At 37.6% G+C, this 19,571-nt stretch overlaps 1 long non-coding RNA gene across 1 annotated transcript in view; it reads right to left on the reverse strand.

Annotated features, from left to right (window-relative positions):
* Positions 1-2,047: 2,047 nt before the first annotated feature.
* The window catches only part of LOC150080922 (uncharacterized), a 58,345-nt gene continuing 40,821 nt past the window's right edge, over positions 2,048-19,571 (reverse strand). The window contains exon 5 of the long non-coding RNA XR_016547368.1: positions 2,048-2,394. This is a non-coding gene — a long non-coding RNA (uncharacterized LOC150080922). The remainder of the gene's footprint in view (positions 2,395-19,571) is intronic.

The raw sequence follows: 19,571 nt of genomic DNA on the forward strand, positions 1-19,571 counted from the left end.
AAATTTCTCTCAATTAACAATCTCAACTCTCTCTACAGCTTCAAACACTAAACTAATTCAATCTTAATCACTTCCTCATATTTCTCTTAAACATCAATATCAATTCTCTTCACCATAAGTCACTAACTTAATGCTAACAATTCCATGTAATCTCTCTTAATTTAGCAATATCAATTTTCTTTACAACTTCAACCAATAAACCAACTCAACACTGAACATTTCCTTATTTCTCGTGTTTCTTCAACTTTAACCTTACTCTAAAATAATCTCTCACTTTAAGTACCATTTCCAAAACAACACAATTCAGAGGACTTGCCTTCCTTCTCTTTCATGGTGGGATTCCTTTGTGCAGATTCCTTCCACAGAGTGCAGTGATGTCTCTCTCTCTCTTCTTAGTTGAACTCTGTATCTCTGCTGTATAAGCTCTTCCAGTACTGTCTTATTCCGGGATTTCGAGAACAGTTCTCTGTTAATACTGAAGGAAATTACCACAGCAGTAGTAGAAGCCAGGGCACTATATGACTGGCTTGTTATTCAACTTCCGGATTAACTTCTAGCACAGGAACATGCCCGGCGGAACCCTTCACTGCTGGACACTCCCAGAACTGGACCCGAATTGAACCCAGAACTACCACTGGAAGTCTGCAATCCCTCCAAACAACAACCACAAACCCCTCTTTTGGTGCGAGCACCTTATTTCCTTCTCATTTATTTATTTATTGAATTGATTGCAAGTTAGAATCGCCCCTTGTACTATTTTATAAGCAAACTTATGTGCACACCCCAGAGAGGTTTGCACATATTTGCGTATGTCTCCCTATCTAATTTAAACCTAACCCAATCATGGTGTTAGTCTTTATACTCACTCTTATTCCTTTGGTGGGAAAAACAGAATATTTTTCCCACACAACAAAATGCTTTCATCTTTTACCTCAAGATCACCTGTTCACAATACCTTTGAACTGCTCCATACCGACGCCTTTTCCCAAAATGCCCTACGTGTCGCATCCTCAAGTAGCGGTGTAATAGAGGAATTAAACTATTGTTCAGAAGCTTTTAATTTTAACCCTTCCGCACTCGCCATACCATTGTTCACCATATTCCTTAATTTCCCTACCAGGCCTACTGCCACTAATGGAAATATTTCATAATGATGTTTTCGTTATTCCTTAAGTGCTTTACTTCCACACACACACACTGCACTTACTAAGAAAAACATATTTGTAAGATTTTATGTCTTACAGTTTCATGACGTTTTCAGGTTTCCGTTGCATTTGTACTGTGTATAATAATCCCTCATTTGCAAATTCAGCAGTATTAATGATTTATTGTTGTCAATTTTATAACCTTTATGTGAATTAATCGTGGATAATTATTTTTTTAAATTAGTACCGAAAAATCGGTATTTTTGTATCAATACTGGTATTTGAATACCAGAAAAAAATGACCGGGATCTTGGTATTGTAAGCCCTAATAGCTACACGTAACTTTCAAACCAGTCCACCCTGATGATATTATCTGCTACAGCAGTCTTTTGGTCTCTGACACATGTGTGTCAGAGACAAAAAGGCTACTTATCCAGGGCAAGAATCTAGGTTTTCTTCCATCATGGTAATCATTTGTCCATTTTGGATACTCATTTGCATTACATACAATTGTTGATGTACGCCTTTTTTATAATCCTGGTGAGTTACTGCCAGAGAAATTACCTCTGTAATTAAAAACTGAATAACAAGTAGCTTTGATATGCAATTTGGGATTTTTACTGTGAATGTTTTGTTGTCTCTGCTGCTGAAAATTATTCTCTGTGCATACAAGGTAACTAGCACAGAAGCACAAGTAGTACCCTAAATTTACCCCATGGTGGCATGTAATTTAAGTTTAGACAGCCTCTTATTTTCATTAGACTCATCCTTATGCTTTAATTTTCATCAGTTCAACTCTGAACTGATGTCCCATGCCAAGACTTTGATGTGGGACCCAGAGATGTTACTGCTTCAGTCTGATAGTATTTATTATTAGTTAGAATATATTTTCAAAATAAAGCAAACTTAACTTTCAGCTGGCCTCACTTTTGTTTATCAGTATCCCATAATCAGGCAGAAAAAACAAAATACTATAGGAATTGGAAAACCTGATCACTGAATAATTTGTTGAAATGCCATGCCTAACTCATGCTTCAGTTCCTGCTGTTAAGAAGTAACTATAATCAAGCCCAAATTCACATAATGGGCAGTTTACAAGAAAAACTCATGAATGAGATGAGAAACTTACAACATTCTAATTCATTCGGTATTGCCAACAAGAAGTGTGGTGAGTTCCCCGTTAAGTGTCATTCTATAATTTCCATCAGGTATTGTAGTTTGAAACTTTGTCTCTCTTTCATAATTGAATCTGCAAGTGGCAAAAAAGAAAGCTTGTAAATCTGAGCATTTTTAATAAATTGATGTTAATCAAGAAATTTGAATATTGTGTTTTGATAGATAGCCTGTATAAAACAATATTAATTTATTCTAAGAAACAATACTTAAAACATTATTTACTATAAAATTTTGGTACATCCTGGTGCCACCTCTATTCAATTGGCTGGAAAACCAACTACTACTGTTTCTGCATCAAACTGCTACTTCTCCTGCTGCAATGAAAAAAGAAATACTACAACACACAGTACTACAATTCACAGTACTTGAAATAGTACTGTGAATTTGAATATACTGGGTATATCATAACATATCAGACCCAATTCAGAGATGGGTTTAAGACCTAAACACAATAATAATAGTTCATGTAAACATAGGTCTGATTTCACCTTGTTTCAAAGTTCCATTTTTGTGTGCCAGCAACTATCTGCTTACATGATAGGAAATGCTCAAAATGATCATCGTGCATCTGAATGCAAGCTTGCAAACACCTCATCATAGACCTCACCCACTCAAAAGTTCCAGGTGTCTGTTGGATTTCCTGTTCTGGTAATGATGGGTTTACCACCATCTGAAACTTGCTTTCTAAATGAACCAGTTTTCACAAGGTGTTCGTGTATTATCTGAAAGAGCTTATTTGGAACATTGCAATTAGAGGAGTTTTCTGCATGCAGACAACTTGCCTCAGTTGCATTTCATCTAGCAAGTCCATACATAAAATGCATGTCTGCCATCTCTCGATTTGAGTAGGCCTCCATTATCACAGCAAATACACGGTGTCAAAATTGTTAATAACAAGCTACAAATGTAGTGTTTTTGTAAGAAGAACTAACTGAAATCACTCAAAGAACACTATGGAATCTCGTTTACAACTATCAGCAAGGTCCTCTATAAGATATCACACATAGTTTGTAAACAGCTGAATGGCACCAGCTATGCTAACTCAGTGAGTGGTACGAATTGCTAGAACACAAAAATGGCTGTCAGTAACAAGGCAAAATCAGGCATGTAGTTACATGAACTTTTTTTTTAGGTCCTAAATCCATCCCTGAAATGGGTCCCACATGTTATGATACACCCTGTATAACAAAAAGTTTTCTTACAGTTACATCTGAAATGAAAGTGGTGTATAGAGTATGTTCATTTTCAAATAATCACAATTTTGGAATGTTCATGTGCTTTTACACCGCATGTGAAATTCATAGAACCTAATATATACTAAATAATTAAAGAATTATTGTTTAATTGTTAAATTTATATGAGGAACTCAGGTTTTGATAATAGACATTCTTTAAATAAAAAATTTTAATATTTAAATTTTCTCTAAACAAATAACAAAGGGTTATGAATTTCCTTGCAAAATAAAGTGTGTGGATGAGATGAGATGCCCATGGAGGCTGTAAAATAATTATGACCTCTGTTGATTGTAGTGATTAAAATGGGTAGGATTATCTGTTTTCAGAACAGTGCTGGTTAGAAGTGATTTTCAGTGTTATCTAGAATCATGGGAACCCTCCATTATTGGAGGTTGCTTAGCCAAAGATGATGAAATCAATAATTTTAGTAGAGTAGCATACACTCTGTATGCTACTCTACTAGTATATGATTCAAAAGAATGCACAGCAGTATAAAAAATTACTAACATTATTGTAAAAAACAAATTAAACTTATTCCACATTTCCCCCTGCCCCTCCCAAAAAAAAATGTCTTGTACTACAAGCTTTTTTACAATGTTGTAACTAAGACTACATAAAACATCTCGTTATATTGTCTGTAAGTTGTGTATGTTCTATGGACAGTTTGGCTATTTTTTTGGATGAAAACAAAAAGAAAACTTGTAAAGTAAAAAATACTAATTAAATAATTAAAATAATAAAAAAAAATTTTATTTGATGAAGGTTGTGTATGTGGTTGTATTTTGAAAAAGACCCCTTTTACATGCTTCCTACATTTTAGTCATTCTTGATATGAAAAGCACTAAAATCTGTTTAAGAAGAATGTTTTGCAACAATAATAATAAGATACAAAATACAGTTTATGTTGCAATCTACCCATCACGGCCACAGGTTAAAAGGATGATTTGAACAGAGGAAGGAAAAGCGGCATTGCTCAACTTGCCATACAGCTACTGTTGAACCTCCAAAATCTGGCAGTTCATTATCCAGCACTATCCATTTTCCAAATATGTTTAAGAAAAATCCAGAAAAACCACCCAAGAATCATCCCATTTAGCTCTCAGCTGCTGTTGCGCTAATGTATATGTGAGTGCAAGTGTGTTCATGGCCAATTTGCATCTTTTTTTTGTGCAGGAAGAAAAACCTGGAATAAGTCTGTAAATACTCCACTCCTTCTTTTGAGATCAGCTAACTATAGCCTAGTGGCAAAACCACTGTTGTCACGAAGGACTTCGATCTCAGCATGTCTGTTCAACAAAGCAGCACAATTGAACTGAGTTTTACCAAACGTTTTACCATGCTCCAATGACATTGAGAAATTTGTGCTAATGTTCACAAAATAGTGCAAATAGTAATTGCAATTGTCTAAGCACTATTTGTACTTTGTCACTGACACTACATAGTCAGTGTCACAGGTAATGATATTTGTGAAAATGGAAGGAATTCAGGGAATTAATCTTGGAAGCTACCAGGTTTTTCATACCAACTATTTAGTCTCCAGATCTAAGTTCCAGTCAACTCTTCCCCATCTCTTCCATCATGCAGTATGATTGATGACTTTTGAGGTTATGATGAACATTGTGGCGAGATCCAATCTTCCTTACATTTCGAAAGTACAGCTCTAAAACGGTGTTCGCAGGCCGGCTGCTAGTTAGTACACTGGACTGAACCTATTGGTAACTCTCTAGGAGGCTTCCAGATCAGCTAGTGTATAATCTTGCTACCTCTACTCTGCCAGATAGTGACTGGAGGGAGTCGGAGTAATGTGTATGCGAGGGGCATTGTCGAGGCCACGTTACTGGTTATATTCTTACCATGTGTATGCCATATCCAAAAATTTCTTTACTTCATAAAGCATGTCCCACCCACTTTTTCCTCATTATTGAATACACCATGAATTGTCAAACTAATAGAGTAAGCTAATCTGCGAAAAGATCTAAACCTCCCAAACACTTCCTAATTCATTTCACAAATATAGGTGGTCTCAATTCTAATTCATTTCACAAATATAGGTGGTCTCAATTCTAATTCATTTTACAAATATAGGTGGTCTCAATTCTGATCTAAACTATGTCCATTTCCACTTGCAGTCTGCCAAACCCCATGTACTTTTTCTGACAGACTCTCAGCTATTGGTTGATTCAACTACTGCTCATCTCAGTTGCCCAAATTATTCGCTATATGATTCCTTTCGCCCCAAATGTGGTACTTGTGCATATGTCAGTTCCGACATTCCCTGTCAGAGACTTGGTAATTTGGAATATCCTCTTTTCGATCTTCTTTGGCTTAAAATCTCTCTACCTCATTTTGTCAAATTCATCTGTTGTCTCTACCATTCTCCCAACTCCACTAATGACTTGGAGCTCTTCGACTTCATCTCTTTGCAACTTGACTTTCTCCAGTCCAACTTTCCTAACAGTGAGGAAATTTTCCTTGGTGATTTTAATGTTCACAACTCCAGCTGGCTTCCATTTTCTAGTCACACCAACCCAGCTGGTCAAGATGCTGAGGCTTTTGCAATTACTAATGACCTTGCACAGATTGTTCATTTACCTACAAGAATACGGAACAATCCTAACCATACAGCCAACACGCTTGATCTTTTTCTCACAAACAACCCTTCTATGTACACGGTCAAAGCAAGAGGTCCTTTAGGCACTTCAGATCACAACTTGGTGATTGTCTCTTCTCCAATGGAGCCTTTATCTCATGGCTATTCCCAACCTTGTATTGTTTGGCATTACAAGAATGCAAAATGTCATAACCAGCGAGATTTCTTTTCCTTGGTTAGATTACTGTTTCAAACCTTCTGTCAGTTGTTTGCTCAGATCATGTCAATGAAATTATTTTTGGAGGAATGGAATCCTTTATCACACACTCCACTTTAAAATCTTGTTCTTTATCTAACCCTTGATTTTCCAATAAATGTGATAAGGCTGTTCAAGAGAAGAATATTGCATATCCTAATTGGCTTGTTTCTAATTCTTCAGTTTCATTTTCTGCTTACACCAAAGCTCGCAAAAACTGATTAATAACTGTAAAGCAGTTATTAATCAGTCCAAACTAGAGTTTGAACAGGCTAAGAGTAGAAAACTTGCTTCTTGCCCTAATGGTAGCTGAGCATTCTGGTCTCTTGCCAAAGCTATTGGCCGCAACTTTTGCCAATCTCTGCACCCACCTCTGTCCAAACCAGATGGTTCTGTTGTCACTTCAGCCAATGAGAAAGCTAGCATCCCATTTTTCTTCCAACTCATGTATTAATGATCTTGGTAAAACACCTCGCACCATTCAGTGCCTCCTGTGGTCTTCCGTCAAAAGGATGTCAGAAGGATTTTGACGAATCTTGATGCTAAGAAAGCTCCAGGTCCCGATGGTATTTCTCCACTTGTTCTCAAAACCTGTGCTCCTGAACTTACTCCTGTTCTTTGCTGCCTTTTTTTTTACTTTCATATTCCAAAAGTGTTTTTCCTTCTTCTTGGAAATTTGCTTATATCCTAAAAAGGGTGACAAATCAGTCCCATCCAATTATTGTCCCATTGCAATTACTTCTACTCTTTCTAAAGTAATGAAGAAATCAATTAACCGCCAACTCTTAAACTACCTAGAAACCTTCCTTCTGATCAACGATCGCCAGTATGGATTCCATCAATGTCGATCCACTGGTGATATTCTGGCTTTTGTTAACCATTTATGGACAAATTCAATGGAAAAGTTCGGTGAAACACAAGCAGTTGCTCTTGACATCTCAAAGGCTTTCAATCAAGTTTGGCATAAGTCTTTTCAACAAGCTTCCATCTTATGGTTTGCCAATTTTTTTTTGTAATTGGTTATCCAGTTTTCTCTCTGATCACTCACTGAGGGTGATTGTAGATGGCTCTCTGTCTTTAAGTTTTCCACTAATGTTGGTGTCCCCTAAGGTTCAGTTCTTTCCTCCACTCTTTTCCTATTGTATATTGTCCTTCTTCCATTGACTGGAAATTCTAAAAATAGTTTTACCGATGATAGCACATTGCATTCCACTTTCCATTTTGAGAAACATTGTCCTGCTCAATCATTTTCAACTTCTCGAAAATCTACTACCAATTCCTTAAATGCCGATCTTCAGGTAATTCTCCAGTGGGGCAAAGACAACTTAGTTGATTTCAATCCTTCTAAAACTCATTCTTGTCTTATATCTCTCAAAAAGGATTCTTCTGCTCCTATGCTTATCTTTGGTGACACTCCGATTTCTAGGCAAAATAATATATCTCTTTTGGGGATTACCCTGTCTTCTAATCTCTCTTGGCACAAACACATTACAAATATTGCTTCCTCTGCATCTAAAAAACTTGGTTTTCTCTTTCACTCCCGTCGTTACTTTTCTTCCAAACAGCTGTTCACTCTTTACAAATCAGCCCTATCATGGAATATTGTTCCCACATCTGGGGTAGTGCCCCCCAAAACCTCTCTCAGGTTTCTTGATTCCGTTCAGAAGAGGGCAGTTAGGTAAATTAATGATTCTTCTCTAACAGAGTCTCTCCACTCGCTGTCTCATAGACGTACTGTTTCTGCTACATGCCTTTCTACAGATATTTCCATGGGCACTGTTCTTCTGAATTGGCTTCTATAAATTCCCACTCTCTTTCAAAACAGTCCGAACACATGCCACCACCAGCCAACATCCATTTACTGTCAAACTTCAAACTCACATTCAACTGCCGTTTTATGGAACAACATATTTCCTGAAAATTACAGTCTACAGAAGTTCAAGTCTAATGTCAACAAATACCTTCTTTCATCTTCTCAACCTCCAACACCAGGGGTTCACATCTGGTGAGTATGGGCTTGGCACACCCAGGGTCCCGAGCTGGATATCATCATTCTTCTTTTTCTTGATGATTCCCTTCTCTCTGTCTGTCTGTCTCTTGGGGTAATTCAGAATTTTTTTTTAGGCTGGTGTAGCATAAGCCTCAGGCTTCCTTGCACCATATGGCTAATAATAATAACACCAGCACAGTACTAAGTTAAGTACTATAGGTTCTAATACCTCTCATGTTTGGGGTTTACATAAAAAAAAAAAAAAAAAAAAACTAAGAAATACCATTCAAGGTTTAAACCTAAATGGATGTTAAATGTAGTAATGAGACTTGTCATGGCAGAGAAGAAAAATCCATGGGATGCATATAAATTATCAGCCAACACAGAAGCCTATGGTAGATATAAGCTACACTGTAATAAAGTCAGAAATGAGTTTAGGCAGGCGAAGGCAGATTATGAGAAATCTTTTGCAAAGGATGCAAAGAAAAACATCAAAGACTTCTTTACTTACATAATCTCTAGAAAAAAAAAAGTGCAGCCATTATCAACCCACTGCAGGATGGAAGCCTTCTCAACAATTCATGCTGAGGGAAATGGACCATAATCTGCCACGCTGGTCCAGTGTGGGTTGGCAGATCGACTGTATTCAACAGTCAGGGGCTTGAACCCTGGTCCACTCAAAGAGTGTGTGTTACTGCACTCCCATTCCTGACCACTCGGCTACGAATCAGATTGGTCCACCTGATATTCATGATTCGACTGTTGATTGATGATCCTACTCAGGTAACTGAGCAGATAAATACAGAGTGTACCATAACGTGGGATCCATTTCAGGGATGGATTTAGGACCTAAAAACAAACAGTTAATGTAAATACAAGCCTGATTTTGCCTTGTTACTGACTTAGCCATTTTTGTGTTCTAGCAATTCTTAACACTCACTGAGTTAGTAGCTGGTGCCACTCAGCTGTTTACAAACTATGCTTGATATCTTATAGAGGACCTTGCTGATAGTTGTAAACGAGATTCTGTAGTGTTCTTTGAGTGATTTCAGTTAGTTCTTTTTACAAGAACACTACATTTGGAGCTTGTTATTAACAATTTTGATACCGTGCATTTGCTGTGATAATGGAGGCTTTTCAGGTAACTGAAAAACTGAATGAGTATTTTTCATTTACATACACATAAAGAGGAATTCTGTAGGGAAGTGGAGGCCAGAAGTTTATTAAACTCTAACAGGAATCTAAATGATTTTGTAATAATTGAGAGTAAAGTGGAGGAGAAATTGTTGAAGTTAAACAGAACAGCACAGGGGTGGATGGGATCTATTCAGTTATATTAATAGAGGCAGCAAAGGAAGTAAGCAAACCCTCAGCCATAATTATGAAAGCATCCTTGGATTCAGGGAGGTCCCCACGGACTGGAGAAGTACAAATGTTTCCCCAATTCACAAAGGGGCGGTCGAAAGGTGACACGAGTAATTACAGACATGTTAGTTTAACTTCTGTTCTGCGTAAAATATTGGAGTCACTGGTTAAAGAAGCACTGCAGGATTATCTAGACAAGACTGCAGTTATAGTTCAGACACTGCATGGGTTTGTTAAGGGGAAGTCTTGTCTGACCAATTTGATTGGATACTATGATGTGGTTACGAAGGAATTGGATGCAAAAAATAATTTTGATATCATATACTTGGATTTTAGGAAAGCTTTTGATATTGTTGCACATGACTGCTGTACAAGTTGGTGCAATATGGCATTAAGGGCAAGTTGCTACAACGAATAAATGGATGATGGTTGAGTGGGAGAAGAGTGGTAAACAATGGACACTTACTCTTCATGGACTTACATTATTGGTGGAGTTCCTCAGGTATCTGCATTGGGCCCATTGTTGGTTTCTGTATTTATCAATGATATTGATGAAGGTATATCAGGTTTAATGTCCACGTTTGCAAACGATACGAAGGTTGTTAGGGTTGTTAATGACAGTAAGGATGGTATTCTACTGCAACAGTATCTAGAAAAGTTGAGCAGATAGGCTGAGAGTTGGAAACTGAAGTTTAACATTGATAAATGCAAAGTACTGCGTATGGGTAACAGTATCCCCAGAGTAACATACTATCTGTGCGGTACTAAACTCAGGGTAGTGGAGAATGAAAAAGACCTGGGGATAATTGTGCAGTCAGATATGAAAATTTCTGAGCAGTACAGACAGGTGCAAGAGTAGCTCATGAGGTCTCGTCAATGGTATATAGGAATTTTGCTAGCAGGGATAAGGAGGTGATTATTCCCTTGTATAAGGCAGTGGTCAGGCCACACATTGAGTACTGCATACAGGCCACATTTTAGGAAAGATGCTGAACTACTAGACTGAGTACAGAGCAGGGCAACAAGATTAGTGAGTGGAACAAAGGGTTGCTGTTACGAAGATAGGCTTAAGTTCTGCAAATTGCAGTGTCTGGAGACTAGGCACGGCACCTGCGAGGTGATCTGATTGAGGTGTACAAGTCCTTAAATGGCTTGAGCAAGCTCAATGCTGATGGGATTCTTTCTCTTGCTAAGATTCCGCACCTGATGGGGCATAAATTCAAATTGAGGAAAGATGGTTGTAAAATAGTTGTGTGGAAATTTGCTTTTAGCCAGTGGGTGGTTAATTGCAGGAGCAAACTTCTATCTGTCATTGTGGAAGTTGACAGCTTAAATAAATTCAAAGCTGAACTCGACAAACTTTTGGAGTGAATGGGTAGGGGAAATGGGGCTTTTTTTTGGCAGATGCTAAATAAGCTTTCTTGCTTCATGTGCCTTTACTAATGCTAATTATCACTCAAAATGTAAAGTGGTTAATTATTTGGAGGCTGTTTTTTTAACCAATTTTTTTTGTCTATGTTTTTGTAGAACTAGATGCAGCAGCACAAGTTAAGTATATATTTTAATACTTAATTTTTTTTTTAGCTATAAGCTTCATGTTTTTTATCAACATTAATCTACCTTTACTGCAGCCAATGTTTCATAGCCTACAAAACACCTCCAATTCTGATTGATTTAATGAAAGACAAAGAATGCTTTACATTCCTGCATCAAACCTAACTATTAGAATTGGATTTTGTACACTATATATATTTTAATTGTAATTAAATGCACAAGACAACACAATATGAGCATTATTGTTGAACTTCCCCAAAGTAGCGTGTGATGAATACTGCACCAGGACTTAACTTTCCATTCTTAAAAGGTACAAGTACTGCAAAATTAAAACAATCTTCTTGCAAAAAAATTTTTCAAGACGTTATGTCAAGGATCTGGGTATATTCTTACCATGTGTACGCCATATCCATATTTTATAACTATAAAATATCTGTAAATACACCATAGTTAGCTCAAAAATAAACTACAATTGTAGTGTAAACTGTATCTCACAATATGAGATACAATTAAATCGATGCCTTTACACTACGATTGTAGTTTATTTTTATGAGCTAACTATGGTGTATTTACACTAATATTATATAACTATATATTTTAGTAATTTTCTAGGGTGATACTGAGTATGGAGTTCACGACCAGAGGGTGGAGTAGCCAGACAATAATGTCACCAATTAGTCATTGATTGGACAATGAAATAAGCAATGTTCATTGCCATAGTAAGTAACTGGGGTTTATGCATGACTTTGTATGATTTGTTTTTGTGCACTGACATTTCATAATATTGTCTCTATTGAGAAAACAAATCTGGAGAAATCCCTTGCAAAATTATTTCACAATTTTAGGAAATGAAAACCAGGCCACTTGTGATATTTGTAAGCAGAAATTATGATACAAAACATTGTTGTCAAATTTAAAAAAGCACTGAAAGAGTAATAGCACCAGCCAGTACGTTTACAAAATGAACTAGCTTGAATGGAAACCACAACCCAAAATACATCTATAAGTGAAGAAAGTTTTTAGGTCAGTCTGATTTATTATCAGAAGGATGTCATGACATACAGGGTGGTGGTGCAGGGAAACAGGTGATTTTAAGAAATGGTTTTCTGAATACCAGTTATCAAACCAGGGAGGATTGAATCACCTGACATACTCTTGTCCATATCATGCCATTTAGTAACCATGGAACAGTGGTGCATATGTGCTTTTGCCATCAAGGCATTTTACAAAAACAACAGCAGATACGAGGCTGCTTGATATTTATTTTGCATTCACTTTAAACTTAATCATCACGATCCCATCTGCTCATGCCATTAAAACATGGATAGGTAATTTTGCAGAAACTGGTTGGGCCCTCAAAAAGAAGCCCCTACATTACCAAAAAACATTGTAACTGTCAGGACTGTTTCATAAGTCCAAAGCATTCTACACACATCAACGTGCATACCGATGTGTCCAAAGCATTCTACACACATCAATGTGCATACCGATGTGTCCAAAGCATTCTACACACATCAACGTGCATACCGATGTGTCCAAAGCATTCTACACATCGGCATGCATTATTGTTGAACTTCCCCAATAGGAGCGTATGATGAATACTGCACCAGGACTTAAATTTCCATCCTTAAAAGGTACAAGTACTGCAAAATTAAAACAATCTTCTTGTAAAAAAAATTTTTCAAGACATTATGTCAAGGATCTGGGTATATTCTTACCATGTGTACGCCATATCCACAATCTATGAATGTCTGCTTCATCAGACATTCATAGATTGTGAATAAAGACTTTAATTTAAACAGTTTTGTGAGTAAACAAAGCTTTTGTTATTGGTTGGAAGAAAACCCTCACCAATTCCACAAACAACCATTAGATAGTGACCAGGTAACGGTGTGGTGTGCAATTTCATCACACACCATTATCAGCCCATATTTAATTGAATATAATAATGGAAGGGTAAGGCTGCTATGCTAACATGATTGCAACTTTTTTGACTAATGACTAGCTACTAGGTTTCCTCAAATTAATGAGGTCAGTTAGTTTCAAGATGACATAATGCCTCATACTGCCAGGGTGTCAACAGACACGTGCTTTTACATAACCATATCATCTCTAGGAATGGTGGCATTTCTTGGCCTCTATCCTTCTCTCATCCTACATAATATTGAAGAGCTCAACAAAAGAAATATGTGATGAAATTACCAAAATTCCTTTGAATATACTACGTCTCATCGTAGGATATCATTTTCAAAAAATACACAAACATTCTCAAGGATATCATTTTCAAACAATAAATGGCATATTTGTAATTTGGCAAATACAAATTCATAATTTAATTAGTTTTAAAAATTGTCTATTTCTCTACCTTACCCTGTATTCACAAGTAATTATTATATTACATGTTTCATGTTTGAGTGTGGTATTAGTGTTAGCCATATAGTGCAAGGAAGCCTGGGGCTTTTGTTGCACCAGCCAAAAAAATTAAATAAAATACCTATTTTGATTCCCTCCTTGAATGGTTACTAATACTGTATGGCTAACCTTTGAATTTACCCAATTTTAAACTTCTTGAACTTTGTGGTTCTGGAATCATTTATGAGTGAAAATGAATGAGGATGAATTTCATCCTCATTAATTTTACTCTAAGAGCCTTATACACTTCAGTTATGTCTCCTCTAAGGCGCATAGTTACCACACTCTGTAGCCCACATATTTGAAGTTGTTCCTCACATGGCCATCCTTATGTGATCTTACCAGAAGAACTGCCCATCTCTGAACCCTTTCAAGAAGTACAATGTATATTTATTTAGATGCAGACTTGCAATTCTCTTATACAAATTCATGGTCCTTGAGGTTGTTACAGACATTCTCTCAGATATGCCAGACAAGCTGTACTTGCTACCTGGGAGTCTAAAATGCTGATAACTGATATTCAGGTGACACTCAAGTCACCCGAATATCAGGGTAATTTGAGTGTCATCCGAATATCAGTTATCAGGGTGACACTCAAGTCAAGTGTACCCAATTTCAGTGAAATCCAGACAGTCTGCGACAGCCAAATCCTCTACTTGCACCTTCACAATGGTGGGACTGTTAGTAATCCTGGGTGTAACCCCCATGCACAAGCACACCGTGGATGACCACCCAGGTGTGAACCAATGTAAGCAGAGGTCGAGGTGCGGCACCCACACCACAAGGAGGAATGCCGCCCCCCCTCTGTGTTACCAGGCAATAATAGGTGGTAGATGACTCTCATCAACTGGTGCAATACCACCACCGTCATGGCGAGATCCAATCTTCCTTACATTTGAGGGTACAGCTCTAAAAGGGCATTCGTAGGCTGGCCGCTAGTTAGTACACCGGACCAGACCTATTGGTAACTCTTTAGGAGGCTTCCTGATCAGCTAGTGTATAATCTTGCTACCTTTACTTTGCCAGACAGTGACTGGAGGGAGTCCAAGTATTGTGTGTGTGTGGGGGGCATTGTCAAGGCCACATCATGTCAAGGATCTGGGTATATTCTTACCATGTGTACGCCATATCTAAAAATTTCATTGCTTCATACAGCATGTTCCCCCCCCCACTTTTTTCATACTATTGAATACACCATGAATTGTCAAACTAACAGAATAAGCTTATAAGCTCTGTGAAAACATCTAAACCTCCCAAACACTTCCTAGTTCATTTCACAAATATACGTGGTCTCAATTCTAATCTCAATGATGTCCATTTCCACTTGCAGTCTGCCAAACCCCATGTACTTCTGCGTTTCCCCATGAGATTCTGACAGAACCTCAGTTATTGGTTGATTCAACTACTGTTCATCTCCGTTGCGAAAACTATTCGCTGTATGATTCCTTTCGCCTCAAAGGTGGTACTTGTGCATATGTCCATTCCGAAATTCCCTGTCAGAGACTTGGTAATTTGGAATCTCCTCTTTTCAATCTTCTCTGGCTTAAAATCTTTCTACCTCATTGTGTTAAATTCATCTGTTGTCTCTACCATTCTCCCAACTCCACTAATCACTTGGAGCTCTTCGACTTCCTCTCTTTGCAACTTGACTTTCTTCAATCCAACTTTCCTAACCGTGACGTAATTTTCCTTGGTGATTTTAATGTTCACAACTCCAGCTGGCTTGCATTTTCTAGTCACACCTACCAAGCTGGTCAAGATGCTGTCTTTTCAATTACTAATGACCTTGCACAGATTGTTCATTTACCTACAAGAATAGATGGGAGAAATCCCAGGTGCTGTCTGACACGAACATACCTTATATACCTACAAGAATACCGGACAATCCTAACCATACAGCCAACACACTTGATCTTTTTTCTCACAAACCTTCTAAATACACAGTTGATTTTTTCTCACAACCCTTCTAAATACACAGTTGAAGTGAGTGGTCCTTTAGGCACCTCAGATTACAACTTGGTGATTGTCTCTTCTCCAATGGAGCCTTTATCTCATGGCAATTCCCAACCTCGTGTTGTTTGGCATTACAAGAATGCAAAATGGAATGACCTGCGAGATTTCTTTTCCTTGGTTGGATTACTGTTTCTGATGTCAACGTTTGCTCAGATCATGTCAGTGAAATTATCCTTGTAGGAATGGAATCCTTTATCACACACTCCACTTTAAAATCTCCTTCTTTATCTAAACATTGGTTTTCCAACAAATGTGCTAAGGCCATTCAGGAGAAGAATTTTGCATATCGTAATTGGCTTGTTTCCAATTCTTCAGTTTCATTTTCTGCCTACACCAAAGCTCACAACAATTGTAAAGGAGTTATTAATAAATCCAATCTAGATTTTGAACAGGCTAAGAGAGAAAACTTGCTTCTTGCCCTAACAGTAGCCGAGCATTCTGGTCTCTTGCCAAAGCTATTGGCCGCAACTTTTGGCCCCTCTCTTCTCCCACCTCTGTTAAAACGAGATCTTTCTGTTGTCACTTCGGCCAACGATAAAGTTGACCTGCTAGCATCCCATGTTTCTTCCAACTCGTGTATTAATGATCTTGGTAAAACACCTCCAACCATTCCCAACATGCTCCATTCAATACCTCCTGTGATCTTCCGTCAAAAGGATGTCAGAAGGATTTTGACGGATCTTGATGCTAAGAAAGCTCCAGGTCCTGATGGTATTTCTCCACTTGATCTGGAATTGTGCTCCCAAACTTACTCCTGTTCTTTGCCGCCTTTTTTCACTTTCTTATTCCAAATGTGTTTTTCCTTCTGTTTGGAAATTTGCTCATATCCAGCCAGTTCCTAAGAAGGGTGACAATTCCCCCCCATCCAATTATCATCCCATTGCAATTACTTCTACTCTTTCTAAAGTAATGGAGAAATCAATTAACCACCAACTCTTAAACCACCTAGAAACTTTCCATCTGATCAACGATCGCCAGTATGGATTCCGCCACTGGTGATATTCTGGCTTATGTTTCTCATTTATGGACAAATTCAATGGAAAAGTTCGGCGAAACACAAGTTGCTCTAGACATCTCAAAGGCTTTTGATCATGTTTGGCATAAAAGTCTTCTAAATAAGCTTCCATCTTATGGTTTGCCAACTGTTTTTTGTAATTGGTTATCCAGTTATGGTAGATGGCTCTCTGTCTTTAAGTTCTCCACTAATGTTGGTTCCCCCAAGGTTCAGTTCTTTCCCTCACTCTTTTCCTCTTCTATTTATATGACCTTCTTCCATTAACTGGAAATCATATCCATAGTTTTGCTGATGACAGCACATTGCATTCCACTTTCCATTTTGAGAAATTTTGCCCTGCTCAATCAGCTTCAACTTCTCGAATATCCACTACCAATTCCTTAAATGTCGATCTCCAGGTAATTCTCCAGTGGGGCAAAGACAACTTAGTTGATTTCAATCTTTCTAAAACTCAGCCTTGTCTTATATCTTGCAAAAAGAACTCTTCTGCTCCTATGCTTATCTTTGGGGATTACCCTGACTTCTAATCTCTCTTGGCACAAGTACATTTCAAATATTGTTTTCTCTGCATCTAAAAAACTTGGTTTTCTCTTTCGTTCTCAAACTTTTCTTTCAAACAGCTGTTCACTCTGTACAAATCCCACATCTGCCCTACCACGGAATATTGTTCCCACATCTGGGGAGGTGCCCCCAAAACCTCTCTCAGGCTTCTAGATTCCATTCAGAAGAGGGCAGTTAGATTAATTAATGACTCATCTCTAACAGAGTCTCTCTCTCCCTTCTCTGTCTCATAGACGTACTGTTTCTGCTGTATGCCTTTTCTATAGATACTTCCATGGGCACTGTTCTTCTGAATTGGCTTCTATAATTCCCGCTCTCTCTTTCAAAACAGTCCGAACACATGTTGCCACCAGACAACATCCATTTACTGTCCAACTTCAAACTCACAGAACCAACTTTTCATCTTCCTCGTTTATTCATTTAACTGCCGTTTTCTGGAACAACCTTCCTTCATATGTCTTTCCTGAAAATTTCAGTCTGCAGAAGTTCAAGTCTAATGTCAAAAAATATCTTTTCTCGTCTTGTCAACCTCCAACCCAAGGTACTAAGTACTATTACGACCTCCTTATCAAAACAAGCAAATTCTGATAAATCGTGGATAGCACACCATGTGCCTTGCCTGCCTACACTGTTTTAAGAACTTGATTCTGCTAAGTTCAGTGATGCCCTCATAATTAACCTTTAATAGTTTTGTACACATTCTCTTGCAACCTCCCTCAGAATTAGCAGGCCTTCAACCCCAGGAGCCTTACTTACCTTTAAGTTTGAAAGTTTTTTCTAATAAATAATCATCTGAAATTTCAAAATTTGTGCATAGTACTTATTCAGTTCATCTGCAATATCAGACATGTTATCTAACACTCTCCTTTACCCATTACATTTGGCTTGATTGGGAAGGTTTCTGATCATTACAAAATCAAAAGCAAATGAAAAAAATTGACTCTTGTAATCTGTATTCCTCTCTAAATCTGTGGGTGCTATTGCAATTTTTCACTTCAAATTTGGATTCAGCTTATTAAAATCCACGAGATATAAAAAAATCAAAAGCTTAAAATTTGTTGTCCAGTGTAATCTTTCTCTGTTTTTTTTAAGTGCATGATGTAGGTCTTTTCTTCTCTGAAGGGTGCTGTGCATATTCTCTTTGTTAACTGGAAATCCAAAATCAGATAGCAATGGGCCTTGTTGCTTGAGGGAAGCTGTTGTCTAATACATAATGAACAGTTGTCAAAGTAGACAATACTAAAGTGAAAAGTGAGTAAAAATCATAAAGAAAACATTAGAAAGAAATTATGCACATATTCAAATAGTCTGGTATCAGCATGATATAACTATTTTGTATTAATATAATATAACTTTGGTAGCCCTGAAAATAAGCTGTTTGACCTGTTATCTAAAGATTTTAGATCACAATGAGCAAGGAGTCCTTTTTGTAGACCCCTAGTGACATGCAAACTGTCATCTTTGCAGATGACAGTTTGCATGTCACTGATCTGTAGGACCTTTGACAGCAGGGAGAAGGATGACATTTCCTTTTTCTAAAATGATGAGGATACATTTGGAATTGTATTCAGATCTGAAGGGCTGAATACAATTTTCCCAAAGAGCAGAACTTCAAGGAGGGGGGGGTCCAAACAAGGGCAACTAGATTGGTTGAGAATGCTAAGGGTTATCACCATGAAGGTGTCATAGCATCATCAGGAATTACCAATTGAGTTGCTTAAGACCCTTACAGGAATAAGTAGAATTGATAAGGGAGCTTTATTCCTATTGGAGGAACTTGAACAACAGGTCATGTAAGAAATTTTGGGAAGCAACAGAAGATAACAAAAGAGCTTCCTATCTAACTGCATAATAGTATAGTCAGACAGGGAGCACTCTTTAGACAATCTCCAAACCCAAACATGTCCACTGGGTGAAACGTTCAAGGATTCATTACTTCAACAATAGCAGGATTTGTTATTCCTACTGTTAATGTTACTGTTGTAGTGTCTGTGAATGTTGAGAATCTGTGAATGTTGAGAACAACATCACTCCAAGTGTCTTTTTGCATCAGCAGTATTGGACTTATGCATAGAATGAATTCCACTGAATTCAAGGTTATGCAGCGTCCCATATGATTAACATACTGATGGATGTTCTTGTGGCTTCTTGGACCTCTTCTGTGATGTTTCAATTGATAACATGCATGAAGTTGATGTACAAAACTATTATGGTTTGTTGAACACATTCCATGAGTGTGTATGAGGTGTAGTGAAGAAA

Source organism: Mastigoproctus giganteus, chromosome 9 (assembly GCF_048544385.1).
Source record: "Mastigoproctus giganteus isolate SK-2022 chromosome 9, ASM4854438v1, whole genome shotgun sequence".
NCBI lineage: Eukaryota > Metazoa > Arthropoda > Arachnida > Uropygi > Thelyphonidae > Mastigoproctus > Mastigoproctus giganteus.